The 10,346-nt window shown below is 41.1% G+C and overlaps 1 protein-coding gene and 1 non-coding gene across 2 annotated transcripts in view; both read left to right on the top strand.

Annotated features, from left to right (window-relative positions):
• Positions 1-10,346, top strand: part of St8sia6 (ST8 alpha-N-acetyl-neuraminide alpha-2,8-sialyltransferase 6) — a 137,380-nt gene that overhangs the window by 8,116 nt on the left and 118,918 nt on the right. The gene's annotated exons all lie outside the window — the stretch shown is intronic.
• On the top strand, positions 7,241-7,313 carry Trnak-cuu. The gene has a single exon. It is a non-coding gene; the product is annotated as a tRNA-Lys (tRNA).

Raw genomic sequence — 10,346 nt, 5'->3', positions numbered from 1 at the left:
TTTCCTTTCCTTTCCTTTCCTTTTCCTTTTCCTTTTCTCTTTTATTTTTTATTAGATATTTTCTTTATTTACATTTCAAATGCCACCCCCTTCCTGGTTTCCCCTCCAAAAACCCCTCTCCCCTCTCCCCTCCCACTTCTCACCAACCCATCCACTCTCACTTCCTGGTCCTGGCATTCCCCTACACTGGGGTATTGAGACTTCACATGACCAAGAGCCTCTCTTCTCATCGATGTCCCACGAGGTCATCCTCTGCTACATATGCAACTGGAGCCATGGGTCCCTCCATGTGTACTCTTTGGTTGGTGGTTTAGTTCCCAGGAGCTCTGGGGTTACTGGTTGGTTCATATTGTTGTTCCTCCTATGGGGCTGCAAACCCCTTCAGCTCCTTGAGTCCTTTCTCTAGCTCCTCCATTCTATGTGTGTATGAATCTTTGACACTAAAGTAAGTATATATCTGTAGTTTAAAACTACTTAATTTGAGAATACTTAAACTGACCCATTGCAGCTTATTTTGGATGCAGCATAAGAGGTGGTATTCTCACCTGTTGTTATTTTCTGAATAAATGCTTTCTTCTTTGAAAATTCTTTCCTAATAGAGACCTAACTATTGCTCAAAAACCTAGAAGCATTGTTTTGATCCCCTTGTAAATGCCTGACATATGCCATCTTAAATTAGGCTTTCCTTATTTCTTCTTCATATTTATTTCTTCCTTGGTCAGTTGGCATAAACCTTTCAATACTTTTAGCCATGTGGTGTACATGTCAATCTCTCTGAAACCCTGGTACTCAGTTCCAGGATAGCAATTCCATCTTCTTTGTTTTTTTTTTTTTTCCCTTAATACTTTTCTTGTTGCTATTTTGGAACTTGAGGCTTTGTGAATGCTAGGCAGGAGCACTGTCACTTCCTCTTTTAAGACTTAAAATATTTTCCTCTAATACTTTGCAAACATTGTTCCGTATTTTCTGACATTTCGACCTCAGAATGAGAGGCCTTGACAATTTTCTTTTCATAGCTTCTGAAGGAATTGATTTAATTATTTGTTTTACTTGATACTGACAGCAAAACTTAAAGGCTGGTGAGATAGCTTAGCGGCTCAAGTACCTCCTGTGTAACCCTGAGGCCCAGAGTTCGGGTTCCTAGAATCCACATGCGTGCTGGATGGGTATGGTGGCTGCCTGTGTATCTAGTTCTCAAAAGAGACATTGAATTTCCATATCATGCTGGTTAGATAGACTAGCTGTATTGTCAATCTCTTGGATTAATTGAGAAGCCCTTCCTTAACGAATTAGGAGTAGAGTTGTTGAGGAATTTTCTAGATTTCAACTTCATGCCTTCACATGCATACATGTGCATACATGTGTACTTGGTTCCCTTGCACGCTTGCACATTCAAGCCCTGACTCATATCACACATGGAATCCTGAGACCTGGGAGGTGGAGACAGGAGGATTTTGTGTTGAAGGCCACTTTGGGCTACATGTGAGACTGTGACTCAAAACACCAAAACAAACACACACACAAACAAACAACAACAACAACAAAAACCAAACCAAAATAAAAAAAACAAACCTCAAATACCCCACAATGTTATGTCTACACAATAGTCCCTTTAGATGAATGTTGTCTCCGTAGGCATTAGGCTTAGCTAATTTAAAATTAGAAAGACCGTGTGTTTGTCTCTGTGCGGTTGTTTCAGGAGTTCCCAGGTCTGCCTGACCTCTGTGATGTGGCTCAGGGTTCTCTGTCTCCAATTTCTGTCATTATTTTCTGTTCCATGTGGACCTCTTGACTTCTCCTTCATGTGTATTCTTCCTTTGCCCTTTACCCTGCCTCTAGGGATAGGTTTTCTATGTGTTCTCAGTGTTACTGAATTATTAACCAATAGCATCTGCTCTCATTTTTGTCCTCTTCAAATTAGTAAACGGGTTACATTTTTTGTTCTTATTACCTTTTCCTGTAGGCTGTACCATAACATAAAAGCTTCTCTTACAGAAAAGTTGTCTTAATTTTCTTAGTTTTTTTTAAAAACTATTATTTGTGTGTGTGCACTTATTTGCCTGTGTTTGTCTCTGCATGTGTCTGTGCAAGCTTGTGTAGGCCAGAAGTCAGTGTGGGTTGTCTTCCCCAGTCACACCCCATGTTATTTTCTGAGAGTCTCTCAACAAATCTGGACTGTACTGGTTCAGCTAGACCGGCTGGCCAGTGCGCTCAGGGAGTCTTCTCGCCTCTGAGTCCTTATCTAGAGGAGTTCCAATTCAGGTACACACCACTATACCCAGCATTCCGTGTGAGTGGTGATGACCAAGCTCCCAAGGTACTTTACAGACTGAGTTTCTCCCCATAGGTTCACTTTGCTTACTCTGTGTTTATTTGTTGTGGTGGCCCCTTGAGGCTCATAGGTGGTGGCATTATTAGGAGGTGTGTTCTTGTTGGGGTAGGTGTGGTCTTGCAGGAGGAAATGTGTCATTGGGGATGAACATTGAGGTCTCAGATGCTGAGGCCAGGCCCAGTGTGACAATTCACTCCTGATGCCTGCAGATCCATATATAAAACTCTTGGCTACCTCTTCAGCACCATGTCTCCTGCATGCCACCATGCTTCCTGCCATTGGAATAATAGATTAATTCTCTGAACTATAAGCCAGGTCCAATTAAATGTTTTTCTTTGCAAGAGGTGCTGTGGTCATGGTGTCTCTTCATAGCAATAAAACCCTAAGACACTTGTGTTTATTGAGAACATGAAACACCTGCTTTCTAAAAGCTTTTTCTATAGCTAATTGTAAACATTTTTAATAGAAATTTATAATTTCTCCTGAAAAAGCAATTGTCTGTTCCTACAATGTAGTCTTAGAATTTTGTGACATGTTTTAAGAGTATGCTTTTTAGTTTAGGTACCACCAAAGGAGGAGATCTTCTCCCATCATTATGTCACCAGACTAGAGACATTAGGACCTCTTGTTCTCAACCAAGAGCCTCCTTCTCAGAGCATATATCAAATGCAAGGCTGAGCCATAAAGCTCTCCAACAAATATCTACATTTAAAACTGTGAATCTGAAAAAAAAGTACAATAAGATAGTTTGGTATTTAGCAGTTTTTCAATCCTAGAGCTCTACACTGCCTTTTACAGTCACGTTTTGGCCTTAATACCTGTAACTTGAATGGATTCCTGGGTGATCCCAGATGCCTGCTGCTGTCAGGAATGGTGCAGGACAAATGCCACTCAAATCCACAGAAGACTGAACTCACCCAGCTCTGTGGGTATCTACCAGCACCTTCATGAGGCAGGTCATAATAATTGATTGATTCCCTTTATAACTCTTCCCACGACGTTATTGTGACTGTGTAACATAATACAACATAAACATAATTAACCTATAGCATAATATATTATAGTTGAGACATGTTATTGAGGGTACACAGAGAGAGCGAGCCCCCAAACAGTGCTCTTCCTGTTGCAGGAAACAGGTTCCTTCTTGTGTGGGAGAAGGGACCTGACTTTCTGGTTTGAGTGGAAAGAGAGGCAGACTGTGGGTGGGAAGCCAATGTCAGCTTCTCTAGTATTTTTCTCTGGACTTGCTCTGTTTCACAGATGAAATCTACACCTCCTGTGGGCACTTCCCCCACATTCTCTATCTTCATAGCTCATGAATAGAATAGCATTTCTTCTCCAAAGGGAATGAGCTCCTGAAGCAGACATTAGTTGCCCCCTATCCTTGGGATTGCCATTTTGGGTAGACTTTGTGTGTCTTTTGGAGGATGCAAACAGTTAGGTACAGGGAAAATCACGGATTGTCTACTCTCTATGGTTGAATCCTGAAAATTGTAATAATTGGGTTTGGGTTTTTTTTTTTTTTTTGGCATTTTGTTGTATATGATCAAATTGGCATCACGACTGCAGGCTGTAGAACACTCAAGAGCAGGGTGCACTAGAAGCCTGTTAACTAAGCGCCTCCCCACTCTGCCCCAGACAGAAGGAGGCTCCTAGATTCTCCTTTCAAGAGTAAAGCGTCATCACTTCTGAACAGCTCTTTGCTTCTTTGCTATGAGAAGTAAGGAGACTAATATGCTATGATGTTTAAGTCTGTACATTTCCTATGCTATGTTTAAGTCCGTACATTTCCTTGAGTCTCTTGTTTACTTTAAAGGGAGGTTTGGGGTCTTGTATTCTACCTCCTTATTTTAATTTAATCCCCCAAGAATCTCTCGTTTATTCTGGTTTGGATGTGGCTTGCTTCCCCTGTGGCTCCCACTCATGTCTGATCTCCGACTTCCATGTCTCTACATAAGCAGTCCTATTTTGGAAAAGATTCAGAGCATGTGTCCCAAGAAGCTCGTCCCAGTAGAGGCTTCTGAGAACAGACTGCTGTTCCTCCTGGAGGCTTCCGAGTGTGGGCTGCTGTTCCTCCTGACTTCTCTGAGTTTGTTCACCCATGGTAGGAGTGCCAGGGGAGCTTGAAGGACAGGAAGAATGTTCTATTGTTTTCTCCCTTGTCATGGTGTGGGAGTAGAGCAGGAGTTCATGAAGAAATGGTGTCTCTGTGACCATCTGTCCCCAGAGGCTGTTGGAGTCGAAAGTAAGAATTTCATTTTCTATCATGTTTATGGGAATTCACTATCATTATCCCTTGATGTTCAAGGGAAATGGGTTCCCAGAAATCCAGTTGAATATCACAATCCAAATGCTCAAGTTTCTTATACAAAACTGTAGTGTTTATTCACAATCTATGACTATCTTCTGCATATGTAAATCACCTTGCTATGACTTAAGAGTGTGTAGTGAAATGCAGATGCTATGTGCAGTTGTTACACGATATTGCCTAGAGAATAATGACAAAAAAGACCTGTGCATATTTAATACAGGTCCATATCCTCCTCACCCATCCCATGTGTGTGGTGTATGTGGTATGTGGTGTGTGGTGTGTGGTGTGTGGTGTGTGGTGTGTGTGTGTGTGTGTGTGTGTGTACATCTGACACATTGGTCTGAATCAGTCTTCACTTTTTGTCTTACCTGAAGAGTGTCACTGTTTTTCAGCTGCCTAGGCAAGACTGGCCTGCAGCTGCTGGGGATCCCCATCTCCAACTCCTGTCTTTCCACAGGCATGCTGGGATTCCAGAGGCTCATACTATGTGTCTGAATTTTATGTGAGTTCTAGGGTTTTAGACTTGGGTCCTCTTGTATTAGCAAGTGCTTTTACTCAGTGAGTCATATTCCCGCCTTCCCATTAATATTTTCTGTCTCTGTTTGGTGTGGTTCACAGACAGGGAGGGTTGACTGCACTGAGTATATATCTTTCAAGAAAGGGACTGGGATGATTTTCCAAGACTAGAAAACGTTCATCAGGCAAGTATTGACCTGAATGGCAGAGCCAAGGCTATGGACATCTCCATTATTAATCCTAATTGCCTTTTGTTCGGTGGCCCACACTTCTCTGTTCACTATCTTATTAACAGTCGTTTCCTTGAACTAACAGGGATTAGGATGAATTTGAAATACCAAAATCCCTGGTTACTTGGGAGGCATGAGCTCTCTTGGACAGGTGGAAAGTTGTGGAATTATTGGCTGACAGCAGAAGTATTGGGCAGTGACCTGGGCCCCAGAGAAAGAACCTCAAGAAAGGAAAGACGTGCATACCAGGTGCAGTGGTTGCTTTTAGTCGGTCTTTAAGGGTTTCGTGGCTCAAGGTTTTGCCACCTCGTTTGGGGCAGGAAGAGAAATGCCCTCCAGAGGCCCTGAGGCCTGGGAGACAAACTGCAGAGAAGGGGTCTTATTCCTGATTCCTTGTTTTGTGGATTCTGTTGTCCTTATGATGGTGTGCTAGCCCTCTGTTGCTGACAAAATAGCTGAGGAGAAACAGATTAAAGGAGAAAAGACATTTCCGTCTACAGTTTGGAGGGCTCGGTCCGTGGCCAGCTTGCCTCTGCTGCTGAGGTGGGACTGAGGTGGGCTGTATAGCCTGGTGGAGATGTGGTGAGGTACAGCTAGCTGCTCAGGTCATGGCAGTCAGGAAGAACAGAGCCACTGGGGAAACATGGATGCTCCAACGGATTGCCCACCAGAGACCTGCCTCCTCCAGACAGGCCTATCTTCTTTTGAATTTTTATTTTTTTTATTTTTAATTAAAATAATAACATTTATTTTAAAATATACAACTCAGTATTGACATTTTTAAGTGATAAAAATATAATATTTATAATAGTTAAATGCCTCTTAAAAATACATGACATCTTCTGAAGCTAAAAGTAATAAGCACTCAACCAGTTTTTAAAATCTATTTGGAACATTAAACATGATTGAAGTAGGAAAAAAATCTCTTATGGAGTCCTCTATGAAAGGAAATTGTGACAAGATACTGATTAGACAGGAACTGCTCCATCTCCAAGGGAGAAACTCTGTAACTGTGCCTTCGTAGAATGAATTGGGTAGTGTTCCATCTGATTATGTTTTGTGGAATAGTTTGAAGAGTATTGGTATTGGGTCTTCTTTGAAGGTCTGATAGAATTCTGCACTAAACCCATCTTGTCCTGGGCTTTTTTTTTTTTTTTTGGTTGGGAGACTTTTAATGACTGCTTCTATTTCTTTAGTGGTTATGGGACTGTTTAGATGCTTTATCTAATCCTGCTTTAACTTTGGTATTTGGTATCTGTCTAGAAAATTGTCCATTTCATCCAGATTTTCCAGTTGTGTTGAGTATAGGCTTTTGTAGTAAGATCTGATGATATTCTGAATTTTCTCAGTTTCTGTTGTTATGTCTCTTTTTTCTTTTTTTTTCTTTTTTTCATTTCCTTGGTGAGATTCACTTCTGATTTTGTTAATTTGGATACTGTCTCTGTGATCTCTGGTTAGTGTGGCTAAGGGTTTATCTATCTTGCTGATTTTCTCAAAGAACCAGCTCTTGGTTTTGTTAATTCTTTGTATAGTTCTTTTTGTTTCTGCTTGGTTGACTTCATCCTCAAATTTGATTATCTCCTGCTGACTACTCCTCTTGGGTGTGTTTGTTTCTTTTTGTTCTAGAGCTTTTAGGTGTGCTGTTAAGCTGCTAGTGACAGTTTTGTTTTGCTTTTTTTTGTTTGTTTTGTTTGTTTTTTGTTTTTGTTTTTTGTTTTTGTTTTTTTTTTTTTGGAGGCACTCAGAGCTGAGTTTTCCTCTTAGCACTCCTTTCATTATATCCCATAAGTCTGCATATGTTGTGCCTTCATTTTCATTAAATTCTAAGAAGTTTTTTATCCTGTGTAGATGGCATGGCTAGCTCAGTCGGTAGAGCATGGGACTCTTAATCCCAGGGTCGTGGGTTCGAGCCCCACTTTTGGCACCACACTGCCCCAGCCCATGGGACACTTTATTCCATGGTCCTTGAGGGGGATCACAAACCTAGAGAGAAATGGGAATAAAGAAAGAGACGGAGACCGTGCATGTTTGTCATAGTCTCTTTTACTAAGGGGAAATACTCAGGTTAAATACAATTTGGAGAGGGGTTGGGGGAGTGATCAAAGGTATACAGTGAGAGAAATAATTGGGAAGAGTNATTTGCAAGTCTAATACATTTAGTGATTCATCTAGGGTCCTTGGCGCCACTGCCCTAGGACATAGGGCGGCTTATCTAAGAATCCTATCTCAGGATCCTCCTAACAGTTCAAGGTGACAGATCTGGGCAGCTCTGGAGTGTGAGAAGACTCCCTCAGTCCTTGATGTCTGTTTANGTCTTGCTGGTTCCCAGGAGTGGCCTTGCAGAGAGAGAGGGGGAAGGGCTCTTGACAAAGAACTATGTGGCTCTTAGCTGCATACTGTGAAAACACCTGGGCTTTGGGATGCCCTGGGTGTAAGATGCCTGGGCTGCGGGATGCCCTGGGTGTAAAATGCCTGGGCTGCGGGATGCCCTGGGTGTAAAATGCCTGGGCTGCGGGATGCCCTGGGTGTAAAATGCCTGGGCTGCGGGATGCCCGAGATGTAAGATGCCTGGGCTTTCTCAACCTGGTCTCTGACAGTTTTTAATTTATTTCTTCCTTGGCCAAGTTAGCATTGAGTGGGGATTATTCAGCTTCCATGTGTATGTGGGCTTTCTGTTGGTTTTGATGCTATTAAAGACCAGCATTAGTCCATGGTGATCTGATAGGATACATGAGATTATTTCAATCCTCTTGTATCTGTTGAGGCCTGTTTTGTGAACAATTATATAATCAATTTTGGAGAAGGTAACATAAGGTGATAAGAAGAAGGTATATTCTTTTATTTTAGTATGAAATGTTATATAGATATTTGTCAAATCCATTTGTTTCATAACTTCTGTTAGTTTCAATGTGTCTCTGTTTAGTTTGTGTTTCCATGATCCATTGATGAGAGTGGGGTGTTGAAGTCTTCTACTATTATTGTGTGAGGTACAATGTGTGCTTTGAGCTTTAGTNAAGTTTCTTTTATGAATGTGGGTGCCCTTGCATTTGGAGCATAGATATTCAGAATTGCCAGTTCTTCTTGGTAGATTTTTCTTTTGATGAGTATGAAGTGCCCTTCCTTTTCCTTTTTTATAAGTTTTGGTTGAAAGTTACTTTTAATTCAATATTAGAATGTCTACTCCAGCTTGTTTCTTTGGACCATTTGCTTGGAATATTGTTTTTCAACCTTTTACATTGAAGTGCATTTCCTGTACGCAGCAAAATGCTGGGTCCTGTTTACATATCCAGTCTGTTATTATAGGGTTTTTTCTTTTTATTGTGGAATTGAGTTCATTGATGTTAAGAGATATCACGGAATAGTGATTGTTGCTTCCTGTTATTTTTTATGTTACTTTTATGCTTGTGTGGCAATCTTATTTGGGTTTGTTGAAAGAATATTAATTTCTTGCTTTTTCTAGAGTGTAGTTTCCCTCCTTGTGTTGGTGTTTTCCATCTATTATCCTTTGTAGGGGTGGATTTGTGGAAAGATATTGTGTAAATTTGGTTTTGTCATGGAATACTTTGGTTTCTCCATCTATGGTAATTGAGAGTTTTGCTGGGTATAGTATCATGGGCTGGCATTTGTGNTNTCTTAGGGTCTGTATAATATCTGCCTAGGATCTTTTAGCTTTCATAGTCTCTGGTGAGAAATTTGGTGTAATTCTAATAGGTCTGCCTTTATATGTTACTTGACCCTTTTCCCTTACTGCTTTTAATATTCTTTCTTTGCTTTCTGCATTTGGCGTTTTAATTATTATGTGTCAGGAGGAATTTCTTTTCTGATCCAATCTATTTGGAGTTCTGTAGGCCTCTTATACATTTATGGGGCATCTCTTTCTTTAGGTTAAGGAAGTTTGTTTTTGTTTTTTTTTTTTCTATTATTTTGTTGAAGATATTTACTGGCCCTTTAAGTTGGGAATCTTCACTCTCTTCTATACCTATTTTCCTTACCTTTGGTCTTCTCTTTATCCTGGATTTCCTGGATGTTTTGGATTAGGAGCTTTTTGTATTTTGCATTTTCTTTGACTGTTGTGTCAATGTTTCTATGGTATCTTCTGGCCCTGAGATTCTGTCTTCTATCTCTTGTACTCTGTTGGTGATGCTTACATCTATGACTCCTGATCCCTTTCCTAGGTTTTCTATCTCCAGAGTTGTCTCCTTTTGTGATTTCTTTATTGGTTCTATTTCCATTTTTACTTCCTGGATTGTTTTGTTCACTTCTTTCACCTGTTTGGTTGTGTTTTCCTGCAATTATTTAACAGATTTTTGTTGTCTCTTCTTTAAGGGTTTCAAGCTGTTTACCTGTGTTCTCCTGCATTTCTTTAAGAGAGTTAGTTATTTATATCCTTCTTAATGTCCTATATCATCATCATGAGATGTGATTTTAAATGAGAGTCTTGCTTTTCTGATGTGTTGGTGTACTCAGGGCTCACTGTGGTAAGAAAACTGGGTTCTGATTATGCCAATTAGCCTTGGTTTCTGTTACTTATGTTCTTGCTCTTGCCTCTCTCCATCTGGTTATCTCTGGTGTTAGCTGGTCTTCCTGCCTCTGACTCATCCCTCCTGCAAGCCTTTGTGTTAGCACTCCTATGAGACTGTTATCTCTGTGAGGAATTTGGGTATGTACAGCTGTGGCACAGGATCAGCCCAGGTTGCAGATGGAAACTGCATGGATCCTGTCTCAGGCTGTTCCTTGGTTCCTATGATCTAAGGGCTCCTGGCGGGTCCCTCTGAGAAGAAGTGGTGGTCTTACCTGTGCTTACAGGATTGTCATCACTCCTCAGAGGCCTGCTCTCTCCAGGTGGTATTTGTGTAAGGAGTGCTGTGGCACAGGATCGGCTACAGGCACTGTAGCACAGGATCAGCTCCTGGCGCTGTAGCACAGGATCAGTTCCAGGCACTGTAGCACAGGATCA

This window comes from Mus pahari, chromosome 3 (assembly GCF_900095145.1).
Source record: "Mus pahari chromosome 3, PAHARI_EIJ_v1.1, whole genome shotgun sequence".
In the NCBI taxonomy this organism is placed as follows: Eukaryota; Metazoa; Chordata; class Mammalia; order Rodentia; family Muridae; genus Mus; species Mus pahari.
The sequence above is the reverse complement of the archived record's forward strand: the minus strand, read 5'-3'. Positions and strand labels throughout refer to the sequence as shown.